The sequence below is a fragment of the Petaurus breviceps genome, unplaced genomic scaffold (genome assembly GCF_028583685.1).
Source record: "Petaurus breviceps papuanus isolate PSGF00001 unplaced genomic scaffold, PetGlider_PUasm1.0 90696, whole genome shotgun sequence".
Lineage (NCBI taxonomy): Eukaryota > Metazoa > Chordata > Mammalia > Diprotodontia > Petauridae > Petaurus > Petaurus breviceps.
Genome location: NW_027187314.1, coordinates 2,645,484 through 2,664,237, shown reverse-complemented (window position 1 = coordinate 2,664,237; position 18,754 = coordinate 2,645,484). Strand labels below are relative to the sequence as shown.

Here is an 18,754-nt window from a genome sequence, read left to right as displayed (position 1 = left end):
GTGATCTGTTTCTGTTGAGTACTCCTGTATAGTAAGTGGCAAAGCTGGACATGATGTTAACGCCCCTACTGGCCTCCAAGGTTGGTACACTGACAGAGTGCTCTTTCTTTATGAATTCTGTGTGTTCTCTGTAACTTTAACCCTTTCTTTATGTGTTTTGTGTGTCTGTCACTAGGCGTTACTGTAACTTTAATTGTGCTGTAACTTTCTCGTTTGTCTCTGTCAATGGCCGAGTCCGGAAGATAAACTGCTCAGCCCAGGGTCTCAGCCCGAGGTGCCATTGCCAAAGATCAAAAGCTCAGTCTCCAGCCAGCTCCCCGTTGCATGACTCAACCACCCCATCAGGGTTCTTCCACCTCTGACAGATTGCTCCACCCCCGGGATCTGACCAGCCCCGTCCTTAATCCACCAGCTTACCTGGGACAACTGCCAACAGTTGCTCCAGGCTCTTGGTTGCTCCACCTGGAATCCCCAAAGGGAGACAGTGAACTTTCTCCATTTCTCAAGAGGTTCCCCTGGGCCCCCTTTTTAAATCCAAAAATCTCAGTGCAAGGGGCCAACAGAGAGACAAAAATGCCACCAAGTGCCTTGTTAGCTTTGGTTCATGTATTCTGTCTGTCTGTAACTTTTGTTTTGTCTCTGCCTGCATTTCTTTCATTCTCTGTATCCTGTGTGATTGTGTAAAGAAGTCTCTAAATCTGCCACCCTTTAAGATTCAAAAAGCAGCCAAGACCTGCGCTAGAAAGATTGATAGTCTGTTAACTCCAGCCAAGTTCTATCTAAGAGAAAAGGGGTCACTTCAATGATCAAAGAGAAGTATATTTCCAAGCTACACTTTGGAACAGGACTAACACTTAACCCTTTCCTGGGTCACAGAAAGAGAACTGTGCAACATCATTGGGAATATAGATCCAGGTAATTGAATTTATTCTGGTTACTCTTTGGCACCAAGAAAATTTTAGTTCTGTGTAACTACAAAAACTGAAGTTTAAGGTCACCAGATTGATTATTCAATTTTTTTTTATTTCAAAGTTCAAAATTAAGACCATGATTGTTCTCTTAAAGTCTTGAAGTAGATCTGAAATTTTAAAGGAATGAACACCTAAGAAAATTTTACCTGAGCAAAAGATCAAAGAGAAATTCACTAAGATTCTCTTCCCTGTGGTCCTAGTTCTGAGCCCTCCCCCTGTCATCCAGCTCTGATGGAGCTGAGGAGACAGTAAGAGATTTTAACCATTAAGATTTTGTCCCTGTTGTCTTGGCTTTAACTGAGTTAGGGCTGCAGTGAAGTTAATTTGAGTTAACCTCCCCCAAAAAGAAAAAGAGGGGAAGGTACAACAGCTACATTGGAGCTACATGGGCTTGTCATCTGCCTACCTGAAAGGTTAAATCCCTGGAATAGAACATTTTTTCTGAATGACATGGGAACAGTTAGACAAGGGAAAAGAAGCTTGTGAAACAAAGGTACAATCACAAGTTAATTATTATCCCATATACTAAGCCTGAGATATATCTGAGCTACTAAAGTGTGTGTTAGATCTGAGCTATTCAGCCTAAAATTATATTCTTTCTACAACCTAAACAGTTTAGTAAAAAGGATACTTGGGGGGTGGCCAGGTAGCACAGTGAGTAAGAGCACTGGCTCCAGTGTCGAGAAGACCTGGAGATCGAATCCTGGGCTCATGACCTGGATCAAATCCAGGCTCAGATACTCAGCACCACACCCAGAAATAACTGGCCATGTAACCTTGAGCAAGTTACTTAACCCCAATTGCTTTTAAAAAAAAAAAAGGATATTTGGCCTAGCTCCCACTAGCAACAGCCTTAGATCCCCAGGTACCCTAAAGTCCACCCCTCTAAGTAAGCAGAGCCTGAAATTTCTACTTCAAGTTCCCCAAACCCTCTCCTCAATGCTCCAGGCTACAATCTCCTAGCACTCCCCAGTTGATCATCCCCATAACCAGGGTTTGCTACTGTGGGGAGATGAGAAAAAGAGAGTAGAAAATGAGATAAGAAGTCAACTAGCCTCTTCACTTGGTAAGATCAATCATTCTTATATGTAATTTGGAAATGCAATTAATGTCATCTTGCAGTTTATATTATTGTTGTATTTCTACACTGTATATTGTAAAACCTGAGTGATGAGAAAAATTGCGTAAGACCAGTAGTGTTACTTTATCAATTCTGCTGACCCTGACTTGTAATGTGTATATATGCTATTTAGAAAAACTTGTAAGATTGTTAACTAAGCTATTTTGGGCTACTGTTTTAATGCTAAAACCTAAAACTGTTGATTGATGACTGTATATGGAAAGAAGTAAACTGGACGAAAACTTGTCTGACTAGTTCTGCCCATTCAGAGCAGTCTCTCCTGCTTACAATTCATATAAATTTTCATTATATTGTAAAACTGTCAAATCCCCTAGAAACAATGTCTATTAGGCAAGGTCATTCAGTCTGGGAAAGGAACTTGTTTTAGTCATATAGATTTTAAATTAACCTAACTTGCTAAGAAGTTGCAAAGATCAAAAAGGATTTTTATAAATTGGCTTTTATATTTTAGAAGGATGGTAAATGGAATTCCTTACATTACAAGATCTGATACATTTTTATTGTTTATTGCAGCCCCATGAGAATAGAAATAATTATAACTGGCTCTAAGCTATGATTGGTGAAGCTTGTTGTTTAAGGTAAAGAGCACTTGGCACCATAACTAAATTTATTTTGAGTCTGAATTTGGGTATAGTTGTCTGCATTAAATCAGTGTCTGAGAGAAAATGCCACTAGCTACTCAGAGGAATGTGATCTTGTAACATCAACAGGTGGAAATTTACATTTGGTAAAGGCTGAAGGGACAATCTTAGCTTCTGTCTGGGATGGGATACCTCCTGGCTCAGTTTACCCATGGGTTCCTTTAAAAAGGAATGTTCCCCACCTATTCCTGAGTCTAGCTATGAGATGGAACAGATGCTACATGGTTGTATATCTGTAACTGTACCTGAATTTAAACAGAGCCAAGGATGTTTTCTCCTGGCATAATTGGACTGTCACATATCCCTGCTTTTTCCCCTCTATAATAGGTTTCTATGCTCAGAGCAAGTAATTAGTAAAAGATATGAGCTTCTTCATGTTAGCTTACTGGAAACTCTAATATTATTTTTCATCTAGAATTAGAACATGTACAGAAAGTTATGCAAATTGCTCAAGATCATTTTAAAAGTTTTCAACTAACTTCCTTCATAAAAGTCATTCCATTATCTAAGCAAGTATTAATATTTGTAACTGAATGCATATGTGTAAAATTCATTCCCCTTTTTGAGATTCTGTTTGATACCCCACCTCCTATTGTACTTTGGGTGACAGATGCTGTTATGTATGACTGTTAATGATTTACTTCTCAAGTTCCTCCAATTTCTCTGAGACATCCAGGATGCAGTCTGAGCAGTGTACCAGACCACTAGGCTGTTAAGGTGGCTGGAAGAAAAATCTGTATCCACTGCTCACACATCAAGGTAACAGCTCCTCCCGACCCACCAGACCTGTGGGCAACAGAGCCAGCCAATGACTTACAACTGAAAATTAAGAGACTGCCCTGATGCTCCTGCTCCTGGCACTCCTTTCTTTGGCCAGTTCCAACTCCTATGCTCCCACCTTGTACTCTTAGACTCTTACTAAGACAATTGATGGGACTCTAATTGCAAAGTATGTGACTCATGGGCAGCCCACCCCCTCCTTTGATCTCTGTGCCCTGCTTGACCCTAGGTTCATGTTGTTTCCCATGTTTCATGAATTGCCTGTCCACCTACATTAAAAAAAGATCCAGGCCATCAAGCTGTTTGCTCTCTGCACTACTTATGTCCCTGGACTCAGTTGAGTCCAAGTTTCAGCTATGAACAAGAAAAAAGGGGGGAGTGAAGTATCCATCAGAAATTATACACCAAAGTCCCCTCCCAGTCATAACCTGCCAGAAAGGGGCCCCTACCAGGGTTCCTGGAAACCACCTGATAGGTCATAATAGTGAAGGAACTTTCCACCTGTGTTGCTAGAAAACATACCCCTAATACAAGCCTGTTCTTGTACCCCAGATTCAAGTCTGTTCTTGTTAGAAATATGCCCCAGATATAAGTCTGTTCTTGTTTTTGCTAGGCAATCAAGGCTTTACTAGAAACAGCATTACACCCCCTTGGAACCATACTTTGTTGTTAGTAACATCTAGTTCTATAAAAATGTACCTTGCGGAAGACTCAATTAATAAACACTCCTATTAAATTGTAATTGTCATTGCTGTCCTGTTTCTGCTCGGTTGTCCACTTCAGTAGTGAGGACTCCTTCATGTATGGGTTGGATTATGTGACTACCAAGGTTCCTTCCAACTTTCAAACTCTGTGATTCTGTTTTTCTGTGATGAAAACTGTAAATACACATACACACACACACACACACACACTAATCACCAACTGGCATGGCTAAATATGCTTGAAAGTAACTCTATAACCAAACAAGGGATTATAAAATTCACTTAGTATACATCATTGAAGGAACCAGAAAAAGGGGAAGGCCAATACCTATGAAAGAGATCCAGGGTCCTCAAAAATGACTGTTGTCTATGCCCAATAAAAGAGTAGTAATAAAAAGAAAAGAAAATACAAGCATAACAATGGGGAAGTCCATGCCAAGAGGTGGTAGGGTATCAGGAAAATTGCCAAACTGGTGATGGGGGCACAGGAGTCCCTATTACTGTCTTCCCACTGAGCTCCATTTATAGCTATTACTTTCTAGCTGTTTGTAGCGAGACTTTATAGATGTCTTGAGAATACATCCAATATAGGAAAGGGCCTGTTGTTTTTGCTTTCTTACAGCTACATTATTGATATTTTAGGAGAGTAATTGAACTTCTCAGTGCTAACTTGTTTTCTCCGTGAACTATACTATCCCCTGATGATAAGTGTATTTTCAGGGCATACGCTAAAGTAACTGTAAATCCAATGCCTAAATGGAATTTGTATTTTATCAGCCTTTGTTGGGAGAAGAAGGCATCCTAACTGTAAAATGCTGAACTGTGGTTTAAATTTTACCATGCCCTGCTATACACTCATCTTGCAACTGTGAGTTTGTCTGTTTTTTCAGGATTACAAACAATATTTCTTCTTTATTTTATCACTTTAAGAAGAGCTGCCCCTGAGCCTTTTCTTCCCTAAAACTTATTTCTGTCCCATACAGTCAAGCTTCAATTCTAACAGTCCTGCGAGAATTACAATATTGAATAAAATTATCAAAAGTCATCTATTAAGAATAATCTTGGGGTGGCCAGGTAGCACAGCAAGTAAGACAACCGGCCCCAGAGTCGGGATGACCTGGGATTGAATCCGGGCTCAGACACTTAGCACCCACCCAGAAACACCTGGCCATGTAACCTTGAGCAAGTTACTTAACCCCAATTGCTTAGGGGCGGCCAGGTGGTGCAGTGAGTAATACACCGGCCCCAGAGTCAGGATGACCTGGGATCGAATCCGGGCTCAGATACTTAGCACCACACCCAGAAAAAACTGGCTGTGTAACCTTGAGCAAGTTACTTAACCCCAATTGCTTTAAAAAAATAAAAGAATAACCTATGTTATATAAATTGGGATGCCATTTAAGATAATAATATTTGACACTAAGTTGAAAACCCTCCAACAATGAGTAGGATAAACTATTTATATTCCCACCACCTTCCACACCTCCACAGATCCAGGGGCCTGAAGTCAGATACTCAGTCATTAGCATTTATTAAGTGCCTACTATGTGCTAAGTACTTTTCTAAACACTGGAAATAGAAAGAAAGATGAAAATAGTCCCTGCTCTCAAGGAGTTCACAGTTTAATGGAGGAGGCAATTAAAAAAAAAAAATCTATGTACAAAGAAGAAATATAGAGGATAAACTGAAGTTAATTTTCAAAGGGAGAATTAGTGAAACCTTTTGGCCAAAGGTGGGGCCTTAACTGAGATGTTAAAGAAGTCAGGGAAGCCAGCAGGCTAAGATGAAGAGGGAGAGTATTCCAGGGATGGATAACCACCAGAGAAAATTCAGGGGAAATGAGTTCTAATTCCCTCTAGCACTTCACCCTTTAGTAATAGATGAATAGATATTGCCTCCTTTTTCCTTCTTCCATAATCCCACCTACATGAATTTGCACAGGTGGTTTCTCCTCTCTGGGATGTACTCCCTCCTCCTCTTGGGATCCTAAAACACAGCCCAGGTGTCACCTCCCATATAAGACCTTTCCCGATGTTCTAGTTAACACTCTCTCCTTTTGATATTACTTTCTATTTACTTATCTGTGTGCATGTTGCATGAGAGAGAAAGAAAGAGACAGGGACAAAGAGAGACATAGAGACAGAGAGAGCAGAATATATACTTCTTGAAAACCATGACTGTTTTAGTTTTGTCTTTGCCCTTGCAAGGCCAAGCACAATAAATTGTGCATAGTAGGCAATTTAACTCTTGAAATGCAAGGGGGAAAGCATTACAAAGTTCTATGGTAGATACAAATGTTTTTGCGACTTAGGAAGAGATTCTCTCTAAATGTTGGTGGCCTTAATGGTTTCTATATGTTATGAGCAATAAATGAGTTCAACGCATAAAAGCTTGGTCTATGTAGTGGTCTTATTAATGAAGAAATGCAGATGTCAGTGACACCCAAGTTTTGAACTAGATCACCATGATCACATTAATATGGTATAAAGGAACCCTGAGGTTTGAGCCAGGGGAGCTGGGTTCAAGTTCCCACTCTCTGATTTAATCTATGATGTTATACAAATCACTCAACTTTTCTGACCTCAAATTTCTCATCTTTTAAATGACGTTTGAGGTCCCTTCCAACTCTGTAGCTATCAAATATAAGTCACTGGCCCAGAAAAAGGTTGCCCAGAATAGCCTCTTTAATATGACTGATATAGGGCAGCCAGGTAGCTCAGTGAGTAAGAGCACCGGCTCCAGTGTCAGGATGACCTGGGGATCAAATCTGGGCTCAGATACTTAGCACCACACCCAGAAATAACTGGCCATGTAACCTTGAGCAAGTTAATTAACCCAGATTGCTTTAAAAAAAAAAAAGATGACTGATATAAACTGGTACATATGTGAGCAGGGGGAGTGGAGGATGGGGGGAGGCAGAAATGGGCATTACTAAAAGGTTTGGAAATAATGGGTTCTCTTAATGTTGTAATAAAAAAAAAGACAAACCAGCCTAGCCCATGTCTGAATTAACACAAGTCCTAAGTACATGGTTTACAAATTAATAATTTTTTTTCTTTACTGTCAAGGTACTTTATGAATGGGTTTGATTATATTTGAACCATACTTCTTTAAATAATATAGATCTGAGCCTCCAATTTTCTCAACTTCTCTTTTTCTGGGGAGAGTACCACCATTCTTCTGTCACCCTGGCTCACAACCTAGGTGTCACCCTTGACTCTCCCCCCCACCACCACTGTCCTGCCCATATCACCGGAAAAGTCCTGTTGTTTCTACCTTCATAACATCTCCTATATGCCCACTGCTTTTCTCTGCCACTTAAATTGCCCTGGTTTAGGCCTTCATCCTCTCACACATGGACTGTTTCAATAGCTCATTAGACTCCCTGACAACTCTCTCCCCATTCCATTTCATCCTCTGTTCAGCTGTCAAATAATCATCCTAACACAAAAATTTGCATGTCACTCCCCCCATTCAATAAATTACCTCCAGGACCAAATATAAAATCCTGTTTAATTTTTAAATCCCTTCCAAACCAGGTCCCTTCCTACCTTTCCAGTCTTCATATACCTTATACCCCTCTATGGACTCTGCAATCTAATGACACCAGCCTCCTTGTCATTCTTTAAATACAACATTCTATCTCTAGACACTGGCTGTTCCCTGAACCTGGAATGCTCTCCACCCTCATCTCTGCTTCCCAGCTTCCCTGGCTTCCTTTAAGTGGAAGCTAATATCTCACATATTAAAATAACCCTTTCCCAGTCCGCCTAGTCTTAGTATGTCTTAGATAACACATGTACACACAAACATGGTCAGTCTTCCAATATTGAAAATATTCAGAAGGCAACATAGAAATTTTTTAAAACATGTGTGTAGGGAGGATTTTAGTGATTATCTCAGTTCATTCTCCTAATTTTATAGATAAGGAAACTAAAATTAGAGCTACTAAACATCTACATTCAACTCATTAAGCTATATGAAATGACAATGTAAAACTTAGCCATTTTAATTATGTTCTCTTGGACAAGAGAAGAAAAGTTCTTTTACTATAGAAATGAAAAGGAAAGAATATTCACTTAACAAGCTGAAATATGGATGCTGATAGAACTTCTCTTACAAGCTAGGTCAGCTCACTGACCATCTTTAGTTTCTGCGACTTGGGGTGTTGAATCCTCATTTCTTAAAAAAAAAACCGAAGGGGCGGCTAGGTGATGCAGTGAGTAAAAGCATTGGCCCTGTAGTCAGGAGGACCCGAGTTTGGTTCCGGCCTGAGACACTTAACACCCATACAAAAGAAACTAGCCATGTAACCTTGGGCAAGTTACTTAACCCCAATTGCCCTCCAAAAGGAAAAAAATTAAAAACCCTTCTTATCAGCTGGATTCAAGCCATGACTGGAAAACATGATTAACAAGTAAGGAGAGTTGCACTTGGCTAGGATGACAGCCTAAAGCCTGGGCTCCTAAGTAAAAGTTTCATAAAGGATCCAGGAGGGACCCTTTATGTATTAAAACACACATACATACAAACAAATTTTTGGCCATAAGGAGACCTCCTTTTTTCTTCTATGTTGCTCAGGTGGTAATAACACCTGCCAGGTTACGCAAAACCGTTTAGATTCTAGGAAGATGACAGTACCCACTGTGTAGAGCAAGCCTGTCTATCTGGCAACCACTTTCTTTTCCAGTGAGTGGTAACTTCCAATTAACTGTGAAAGATGAAACAGATGCTAGAATTCAAGAAAGCCTGGAAACTAGAACTGCTGAGAGTTCATTCAAGGCCAGAAAAACCAGCTAGACCGTCTCTTCAATTTTCTGGCAGATTTTAGCATAACATCAAGAATATTCTTTTTTTTTCTCCCAATTTAGTCAGCTCTTCGTTATGGGGTCAGAAAGATACTAGAAAGTAACTGCAAAAAGTACAAATACCCTAACACCTACCTCTCAGGGTTGTTTTAAGGCTCAGATAAGATGTACAATACTTTGAAAATATTAAAGCACTAAATAAATAAAGTCAATGGGGATGAGGATGCAGTGTAATCATCATTTCCCTTAATGTACAACGGACATGGGAGAGGGAAGAATGAGCACAATACAGACACATATCCAATTCAATTCCACAAACACTTTTTAAAACCTGCTATGTGCAAGGTTATGTCCCAGGAGCAGAACTATGACTAGTCATTCTGGCTGCTGGCATAAGCATTGCAAAAGTCATCTTCAAATTAACTTTTTTTAATTAATTTATTTTTAGTTTTCAGCATTCACCTCCACAAGATTTTGAGTTCCAAATTTTCTCCCCATCTCTCCCCTCTCCCCACCCCAAGATGGTGTGCATTCTAATTACCTCTTCCCCCAACCTACCCTCCCTTTTATCACCACCTCCTTCCCTTCCCTTCTATTTTTCTATAGGGCAAGATAGGTTTCTATACCCCATTGCCTGTATAGCTTATCAAGTTAACTTTTTTAAGAAAAAGCAGCTTTTGAGTATTGGGGGGGAAAGAGACCTTGGACCTTGAGCTGCAAGGTTTTATGGAGAGAAAGACTCTGAGATCCCAGGATCACTTGAGCAGAGACTCTGGAACACAGGAAACCTTCCCTTAGAGGAGCAAGCAGTGCAGGGCCCAGATCAAGGAGAAACTCACCTTTATGGGGGGAGGGAGAGAGTGGAAGAGAGAGTAGGTTGTCTAATAGCCCCCTGTATTAATTATTCTTACTAAATAGGTCTTAGTGTAATTGGTGTTCCCACCTGCCAAAAGGAATACGAGTACTGTTAGCACCTTCTATATTTTGACAGCTGGAACAAAGTCCCAATTTCTCTGCCTTATTTGTGGCTCCAATTAAGACTTGAGGATATAAAGATGAAACAAGATCCTAAGATATACTTCCTGCCCAGAGAGCCTACAGTCTAATTCAAGAGAGATTGGGGGAAGGTGAGAAGAATGACCTATATAGACATAAGCATAGCAAGGTAGAATATGACAAGGACAAAATAAAGATCCGGAAATAGAGCACTCTAGGACAGTGTTTCTCAATTTATGGTCTATTCGGTTTTTGTAAGGAGTCTTTACATCACAAGCTTGCCAAGCATTTTCATTCTAGTAAAGTATGAAGCATGATTCAGTATAATTACTTTCTTTAGACTAAATAAATGTCTCATACAAATAGGTATCATTACTTTTTCAAATATATATGAATTATAATGTGTAAGTAAGGAGGATCTTGTTATTCCTTTTTAGATAATAGTTCCCAGGATCCTAGATATTAGTTCCCAGGATCATAGCTGTAAACAATTTCTACTGCAACTGCTCAGTGAGCTATAGAGATGGCATAATATATATTTACTCTGCTTGCGCTGTGTTAAGCCATGATGATATTGATAAAGTTAACCTATGAGCTTAATCCTCAAAAAATGCCTGCTTTGTCTGTTGTCCTACAAATCAAGTGGGCACTAGTAAGAGGGGAATAGGAATGCACAAGAGGAATGTGCATATGTGCTTGCCTCAACCGGCCCCCATTGAGGCTTAGGGGCCCACCAGGAGGTATAGCTCCTACTATATTCTCACTCACCCCTGTGAGAAGAGTAATTAAGGGAGGCTGTAGGAGTTGATGCTCCCATTATCAGCAACCTTTTGAGAAGAATAGACTAGAACAAAGTAAGCATATTTAACTCTTTATTATGACTCCATTCCTGTCTTCCTGTCTGCCCAGATCAAGAGTGAACCTGCTAGAAAAGCTCCCACTCCAGTGTTCCTTGTGTCTCCTGTCTAACACACTGATATTAGTAAAATATAAATTCACTTTAAGTGTTCCCAAATTCAAGAGTAAATTTTAGGAGGTATTGGGTATTTTCTTAATCAATGATCTATATAATAAAATTGTCAAGAGGGGGCCTGTAAACAGTCCATTTTGACCTTAAAAGGGGATCTTTATACTCAAAAAGATTGGGAACTGCTGCTCCAAGCAATTTGAGGAGGGTTAAGTGTTTTAAGCTGGAAAGATCAGGAAAGACTCCATGGAAGCATTTATTTTCAACTGTACCTTTAAATAAGGATTTTAATTTCCCATCTTAGATAATATTCCTCCCCCTTACATCCATCTGGAGGAGGAAGGGCATATAGGATAATGTAGAGAGAGTTAGAAAGTGCCTTAAACGTATTCTAAAACAATCCCTTATTTTACAAATAAGGAAACTGAGACTTAGAAATGTTTTCACAAGTCTCTGCAGGCAATAAGTAAGTCAGGATTCAAACACAGGTCCTTCGATACCAAATCCAATGTTCTTTCCTCTGTGCTATAAAAAGGAAGTAAGAGGAGGAACAAAAAAGAAAGGAAGTTGTGCAAAGACAAAGGAGAGAAAAGAAGAGAAGGAAGAAGGAATGTTTCCCTTCTGATTCTCTTTGCACTCTCCACATGGAGAGTGAAAAGTTCTAGAGTCATCCCTTTTCCCCAGATTTGTACATCTTCCTAACCATAGGCCTAAACCAAAATTATCTCCCTCTGCTACCTCCTAGTATAATAGATGACACCTATATACCCAGATGTGCCAAAGATGTTACATGGTCCAATTTTTATAGGTATGAGGGGTATTTGTTGAGGCACATAAGCCTATTGCCATTTAAATGCCTACATGTTATACTGAAAAAGCTGCCACTTTCTACTGATTCTTGCCTGCTCTACAACAACCTCCTCTCTGAGAGTCAACTATGAATCTGGTCCCAAGAATGGGCATTATGCTCCCTGCCTTCCTCTCCCATCTCATCCATCTCTATACTTGACAGATGAAAAGGAATGGAATGAAGCTACAGATTGGTTCCCCTAGTGAATTTAAGCTGGCCCTTATGGACTAGGGGACCAAGCACATGGCATGCTTGTTGACTCTCTGATCTCCAGGTCTTTACTGATCTTTACTGATTTTACTCTCAGGCTAATTCCCCATGACTTCCATCAAAACTGCCCTTCAACCTCACAAAATACTAGAGGCAGAAGACTCCTCAATTAAGCAATACTTCCCCAATCCTATAGATGGCAGATTCCTTGATCCACAGTCAATCCATGAATTCGAATTCACTATCTACTTACAAAAAATCCTTCCATTAGCATCTCTACCCTTGAACCCAAACCTACCTCTCCAAAGTCCCTTTATTCCACTGCCTTCTTTTCTATTGCATTTTCTACAAACCACTCTACCATCAACTAAATTTCCTTCGTCCTAGATCTTTTATTTTCATACTTTTTCATCTATTCATAGCTATCTTTCTCTCCAGTCCTAATCCATATCCCTCCCTTTTGTGCAACTATCCATGCTAGTCAAACTAGTCTGGTAGCTATTTCCCACACCTGATATTCCATCTCCCAATTCTATTTTTAAATAGGCCCACTTTGCATGGAATGCTTTCCCTCCTCAACTCTGCCTTATAGAAGCTCAAGCTTTCCTCAAAGCATGACTCAGATGCCACACCTCCTCCATGGATCATTTAGGAATATCCCCACTTATCACTCTCTTCTTATTGGAGTTATTTTACATATGCCTTGTTTTCACTTGTATCCTTATCATATTCCTCCAGTAGACTGTAAGCTCCTTGAGGGTAGGACCTGCTTTAATTGTTTTTGTGGCCCCAGTTCCTTGCATTTCACCTTGCATATAGTGGGGTTTCATGAATATTTGTTCAATTGAATTGAACTGAGGAAACCAATCCTTGGCCACTCTCACCATGCTAGCTGGTCCTTCTCTTGTGCTCCTTGACAAACAGACTAGGATGTGCCCCAGTATCACTTCAATATCTCCCCTCTGTCACCATTACTCATTAATCTCTCCTCCACTGAGACCTCCTTTATCCTGTATCACCTGGTCCAAAATCTTGTTGCTACGATATTCTTATCCTCAGGTAACTTTCCCTCCTTTCTCAAGGATTTCAGTGCTTGGTGTATTGGATGGTTTTACATAATTGATGTTTTCTATTTCTTTTCATTCTTCATTATAAGGGATAGTCTACTATATATTCAGAAACCTAGAGTGACACAAAAGCAAATGACAACAATAAAATTTTTTTAAATAAATGTTTATTACCAACTTCACAAGACTACAGTAAGAAAACTTAAAACTATCAAAGATTTTTAGTTTTCAGAGCAATAAGACTAGTTTAGATCTGCAAATACAATCTTTTTACTAGGTTTTTTCAGAAAACTGAGCCAAAGTCATAAAATAGAAAATACCTCCATATCTTATCACCCATGCCCTGGGGGCTCATTCCAAGGATAGGATATTTTAAGACTAATAAGCCAACCTGAAGTGACTGAAGGGGTGATAGTCTCACCTTGTAATGGAGTCCGCAGGGAGAGCTACAAAGGAACATAGACCTAGGCTCATGAAGGCATATGTGGCAGAGTTTAGTAAGGTCACAATAATTTACTAATGTAAACTTCTTTATGTTTTCTTTTCCTTAAAATAGGAATAATGATACTGAATGGCTTCATAGGGTTGTCATTACAACAAAAAGGTTAAATTAGCAATAAAAAGGTTAAGTTAATTCCATTGGGTAAAGTCTTGATGTTTCTGTTAAGTCTAATTAGGGAGAGTTTTTGCTATTTAACTTTCAGTTAATTCATCTTTTTTTTTTTTTGTTATTACTAAAGTCCATCTTGGTATCGTATGATCACAAGTTTAGAGCTTGGAATGAATCTAAGAGGTCATTAACTCCAACTCTTTCATTTTATAGATGAAGAAATTAAGGCCCAGATAAGTAAAATGATTTGCATATGGAGAAAGAACTAGCAAAGTATCTGATGTGGGATTAAAACTCAAGTCTTCCTGACTCAACATTCATGACCCTATTCATTATGCTATCTTTCTATGTGCCAGATATGGTTCTGTGGGTTCTAGAGATAGAAAAATGATCATAGCTGACATTGTAAATGGTGTCTTTCCTCTATGGGATCAATCAGGAGGACAACTGATTGAACTCAATCATCATTTGTTGTTTGGTCACTTTAGTCATGTCCAACTCTTCATGATCACTTTTGGGGTTTTCTTGACAAAGATACTGGAATGACTGGCATTTTCTTCTCTGGCTCATTTTACAGATGAGGAACTGAGGCAAACAGGGTTAAGTTCCCAGGGTCACACAGCTAGAAAGTATTTGAGGCTGGATATGAACTCACACAGATGAGTCTTTCTGACTTCAAGTCTGAAACTCTATCCACTGTGCCACCTAGCTGCCCAGGATCATCATTATTGGTAGAATTTATTGGGACCATATACCCCAAGGTGCTGAAGTTTGTGGAAAAGTGTCTGCTCTATATAAGTGATATGATGGTAGGTAGGTAGAAGTCAGAGATTATGGAAGCAATGATGCTACTGATTGGAGTGAGTAAAAGGGAAAACCAAAGGTGGCTATGAAGTATGATGAATCTCCCAAAGAGATGTTCTTCAATTTCTTCCCTTTGAATCATCATTGTGACATATGAGGGTATTTATAGGTGTTTGTGCCAGAGTTGTGACTTGTTGATACTGAGTCCAAACACCATGTGTATCCAATGAAGAGCCAGGGATGAAGAAGCTGTGAAATCAGAGCTAGTATAGAACTGCCTTTCTGAATTGAAACCAGCTTTACTTGCCTCCACCTAAGAGGGGGTCTCAGGAACACTGCTTCTGTTAGCTTGGGGTCTACAGTCATCATTATCACCACCATTCATTGAAAGCTTATTAGTCTAATGCACTCAGGCATTAAAGAAATGAAAGCCAAGGTCCCTGCCCTCAAAGAGCTAAGTCTATTTAGATGAGCAGATCATAGACATAAAAAAGTAAAAAAGTAAGTAACATAAGGTAGCCTATGCTAAACGCAAAGAGGACATTATCCACTTACAAGCAACATGAATAAAATACCTTTTTTTAAATAAAACTTTAGCAATTTAACTCTCAATTGTCTACAAGTGAAATATCCTCTTGGTAAATTGATTGTCTGAGGCTTCCTGGTTTCCCCCAGTATGATTCCTAAACTCCTAATGATGAAGTAAATCCAAGGAGTGTGTGTGTGGGGGAGTGGAGGAGGGGATGCAATGAGATAATGGATTTAAAGCACTTTACAAACTTTAGAGTGCTATATAAATGATGGAGGAGGAAAAGGAAGAGGAGGAAGAGCAAGTGGTAGAGGAGGAGGAGAAGGAGAAAGAGAAAGACATAATCAACCTATAGCCACCAGGCCCCCAGCCTGGTGATAACTTAATTCCTTGGGCCTTATACTGCACTCCTGCAAACCTCAAGCAAAGTGTGTAGAGCAAGATAGGGTGCACTGGTAAATGTTTAACAAATGTCCGGGAGTAGGAGGAAGTTGCTTATATATGACTTTTCAATAAGACAATCAACAAAACAATAAGTCAAGCCCTGATTTGTAGAGATTGTGATTTCTGAGATATAAATACTCATCTTGAAAATTTAACAATTGCCTTATTCTGGCAGACTAAAGCATATCCTTGTGTGTACCATGTGAAAGTATTAGAAAATTTTAAAAGCATGTTACAAATATAAGTGATTATTATTATAGCAATAACAATAGCAGCAGCAGCAATAGTAGTAGTAATAGTATACAGAAGTCAAATAGAAATTAATTGCCAACTGGTTACTGTTTTTTAATTATCTATAACTCTGCTCCCCTAAATTGTTTTTAATAAATGAAAGCTCACTAAACTTTCCAAAGAGTTAAAAAAAAATTGTCATTTTGAATTATCACCAAGGAAAGGTTTTAGGGAATAAAGACAATTGAGCAACAAAGTCCAAAAAAGCCACCCATGTATTTTCTAGGTGGCTAACAATCAAAATCATAGTTTTTATCAAGCTTTAAGAAATGGTATGGAGAACTACAGAAGTACTAGTGAGTCAATAGCTGGGGACAATTCTCAGGAAATATTATAGATCAATGAAAGCTATTTGGCATCTATTAGGTTTAATGGGAGAACTATGAAAAGGCAAAACACACCCACCTCTTCTCAAAAACACCTCAAACCTAATGAGGTTGCTTTGCCTGGTCTATATGTTTCAACCAAGAGTAGCTTAAGGAAATGCCTAATTTTTTTTTAGAAAACAGCCTTCTGTTTTTGCAGTTCTTTATTTTTTTTTTGGAGGGGGGAAGGCAGGGGAATTGGGGGTTAAGTGACTTGCCCAAGGTCACATGGCTAGTAAGGGTTAAGTGTTTGAGAGCAGATTTGAACTCAGGTCCTCCTGACTCCAGGGCCCCTGCTCTATTCACTGCCACCTAGCAACCCCTGTTTTTGCAGTTCTTTAAAAAAAAAAAAAGCCATACAGACAAAAGGTCAAGATCTCAAGGGAAAATGAAAATAAGTGGGAAGGGAAGTAGCCCAAGTACCAGATCCCAAAATATACTATGAAACAGTCATCATCCAAACAATTTGGTACTGATTAACAAATAGGTTGATCAGTGGAACAGATTAGGTATACAGCATAAAGAAGCAAAATAACACCATACTATAGTGTTCACTAAACACCAAAGATCCTAGCTGCTACAATAAGAACTATTTGACAAAAATGCTGGAAAAACTGGCAAGCAGTCTGGCAAAAGCTTCATATAGTCCAGCATTTCATATCATATAACAAGATAAGCTCCAAATAGAAACTTTACTTAGACATAGTGAGTGACATCATCAAAAAATTAGAAAAGCAAGCAAGAAAGAACCTCTTAGATCTCTGGACAGAGGAAGCACTCATGACCAAATAAGGGAAAGAGAAGACCACAGAAGATGTTTTTAAATGGACAATTTGCATATATATAAAAATCATCACATAAATAAAATCAATACAGCTAAAATTAGAATTGGAAATAGAATCTGCCACTCACCTCCTGAAAGGAAACCCCAAAATGGAAACTCCCAGAAACATCTTAGCTGAGATATATAAGGAAATAAGTCAACTCTATAAGAATAAGAGCCATCCCCCAATTGATAAATGGACAAAAGTTACAGGCAGGCAGTTTTCTAAGGAAGAAATACAAACTATTACAGCAATATGAAAAAAAAATGCTCCAGCCTTGCGCGGAGGACGCCACCCGCGCGCATCTGCCCACAGCCCTAGCGCCGCAGCTGTCCCAACGACGTTCCACGATGCCCATGCCGCCTCCTCGGCGGCCCTGGGCCCTGCTGGCCTCAGTGTTGGGCCCGATGGAGGTGGGCCAGAGCACGGATGGGTCAGCAAGTGCCGCTGCCGGCCACCGCGAGCTGGAGACAGCCTTCATGTACAGCAATGGTCACTGCCTGCGTCACTGTGGACTTTGCTTCTATGCCTACAACCCTTTCGCTGGTGGCCTCCTGACTGACAAGTACAAATATGAAGCCAAGGACAAAAAACAGCCTAAGCTCTGGTTCTTTGCGGATAACTGGGCCAAGACCTACAGGAATCGCTTCTGGAAAGAATGTCATTTTCAAGTCACTGCTCTTGTGAAGAAAGCACTGGCAGCATCTTATGGGACCAACCCTCGTAGCATAACCTCAGCAGCCCTCGGATGAAAGTACCATCACTCAAAGCTCCAGGGTGCCCATGGAGGCGCTGTTATCCTGGGCATGTCCAGCCTTCAGCAGCTGCAGCAGAACATGGCAGCAGCAGAAGAAGGCCCACTGGTGCCAGGGGTGGTGAAGGCCTTTGAGGAGGCCTGAAGCTGGTCTTCAGGAATGTCCCAACTACTTCTGCTAGCTCCAGCCCTGGGGATGCAGAGAGGCCCCCTTATTGATCCTGGGTACTCCCATGCTCTCAGCCCCATCAGTCAGCCTTTGCCTTAACCTGCTGCAGCCTAAACTCCATCTTTCAGATTGTCCCTATTCTCTGAATCCTTCGTTTTTTAGCCTCCTACCTGGAGGTGAGACCTCTGACCTTCTGCCCTGTTGTTCTTACTGTTGAGAAGCATGAGGGTCCAGACCAGGTCTGTCCTGTGCTGTTGGAATAAATGCAAATGTTGCATGCACACACACACACGCACGCGCGCGCGCACACACACACACACACACACACACACACACATGCTCCAAATTCCTATAATTAGAGAAATACAAATTAAAGAAGCTCTGAGATTCTACTTTATACCCATCAGATTGGCCAGGGTGACACAAAAAGAAAGATGAGAAATACTATTGAGGATGTAAGAAAACAGGCACATTAATGCATTATTGGTGGAGTTGTGGATTAATCCAGCCATTTTGGAAAGCAATTTAGAACTATACCCCAAAAGTTAAGAAACTGTGCCTCCCTTATGATCCAGTGATATCATTACTAGATCTATATATCAAAGAGATCGAATGAATAAAAATTATTCAAATGTAGAAAAACATTTAAAGCAGCTTTTATTTTTATGACAAAGAACTGGACATTATGGAGGTGCCCATTGACTGGGGAATGCCTAAATAAATAGTAGTTTAAGAAATTATGCAAAGGACAGTTTCAGAGACTGGAAATTACTTTTATGAACTGATATAGAACCAGTAAGACAAATTACGCAATAACAAAAGAGAGAGA

The 18,754-nt window shown here is 39.8% G+C and overlaps 1 pseudogene; it reads left to right on the top strand.

Annotated features, from left to right (window-relative positions):
• The first annotated feature begins 17,268 nt into the window (after window positions 1-17,268).
• On the top strand, window positions 17,269-18,142 carry LOC138144326 (aflatoxin B1 aldehyde reductase member 4-like; annotated as a pseudogene).
• The last annotated feature ends 612 nt before the right edge of the window (window positions 18,143-18,754 follow it).